Source organism: Mandrillus leucophaeus, unplaced genomic scaffold, assembly GCF_000951045.1.
Source record: "Mandrillus leucophaeus isolate KB7577 unplaced genomic scaffold, Mleu.le_1.0 Scaffold376, whole genome shotgun sequence".
In the NCBI taxonomy this organism is placed as follows: domain Eukaryota; kingdom Metazoa; phylum Chordata; class Mammalia; order Primates; family Cercopithecidae; genus Mandrillus; species Mandrillus leucophaeus.
The window spans coordinates 2,679,246-2,680,602 of NW_012103987.1; positions in this window are offsets into that span (position 1 = coordinate 2,679,246).

Here is a 1,357-nt window from a genome sequence, read left to right on the forward strand (position 1 = left end):
AAAAAACTAGCCGGGCGAGGTGGCGGGCGCCTGTAGTTCCAGCTACTCGGGAGGCTGAGGCAGGAGAATGGCATAAACCCGGGAGGCGGAGCTTGCAGTGAGCTGAGATCTGGCCTCTGCACTCCAGCCTGGGCGACAGAGCGAGACTCTGTCTCAAAAAAATAAAAGCATAAATAAATACAGAAAGAAATCTAAAAAGAAATGACCGTAGCAGTAAAAGTAAATTCTGAGTGAAGTGACTTTAAGAGCGTTGCCCCTCCTTGAAATTTTATTTAGTTATGGTCCGTAAGTTTATTAAAAATTTTTTTAATAAAAATAATTTAATAAAAATAATTCTCCCTCTTCAGTCCATCCAGTCCTAAAGAATTTTTATCAGTGCCCTTTTTTTTCTTCAGAGTCACTCTTTCACCCAGGCTGGAGTACAGTGGCACTATCACAGCTCCCTGCAACCTTGACTTCTACAACTCCAGTGATCCTCCACCCTCAGCCTCCTGAGTATCTGAGACCACAGGTGCAAGGCACCATGCCCAGCTAAATTTTATATTTTGGGCAAAGGGGGTTTCATCATGTTTCCCAAGCTGGTCTTGAACCCCTGAGCTCAAGTAATCCACTGGCCTCAGCTTCCCAAAGTGCTGAGATTATAAGCATGAGCCACTGTGCCTGGCCTACCAGTGTATTTCTTAGGAAAAATTTAATAAACATCATATTGTTGGATTGCAAAATTTTTGGATTCTCAAGTACACAGAATATCATGAATTAGGTTGCTGTCAAGACAACTAGGAAACAAAAATGAATCACCTCCAAGTCACAATCTGTCATTAGAAATCATGTTAAAAATAATACTAAGAGCAAATACTGAGGCAAATGCTTCACTTGCCCGAACAGCTATTCTGAAGTAAGTGGTTTGGTTCCAAATGAATGACTTTTCTACCTTTAGAAGGTAAACTACCTGATTTAAAATGTGGTTTTATTCAGTGGACCTTTCAGCAGTAGCCATCGCTCACCATTGAGAAGGCGGGCCTCTCCCACCACCTTAATTTTTGTAGGTCTATCTTTCACCCTCTAGCATACGTCTTACTAAGGCATCTAAAGTACTTGCTACTTCGTACTCATGGGATCCAATGATGATCACATAATGTCATCAACAGAGTGGGCCAGTGTGATGTTTTGTGGAATGTCAGAACAATCAAGATCACTTCAGACTATTATGGCAGTGAGCAGGAGAACTAATGGAGCCTGTAGCAACACTGGGAAGACATACTATTGGCCCTGTTGGGTAACAGCAAATCACTTTTTTTTTTTTTTTTTTTTTTGAGACGGAGTCTCGCTCTGTCCCCCAGGCTGGAGTGTAGTGGCC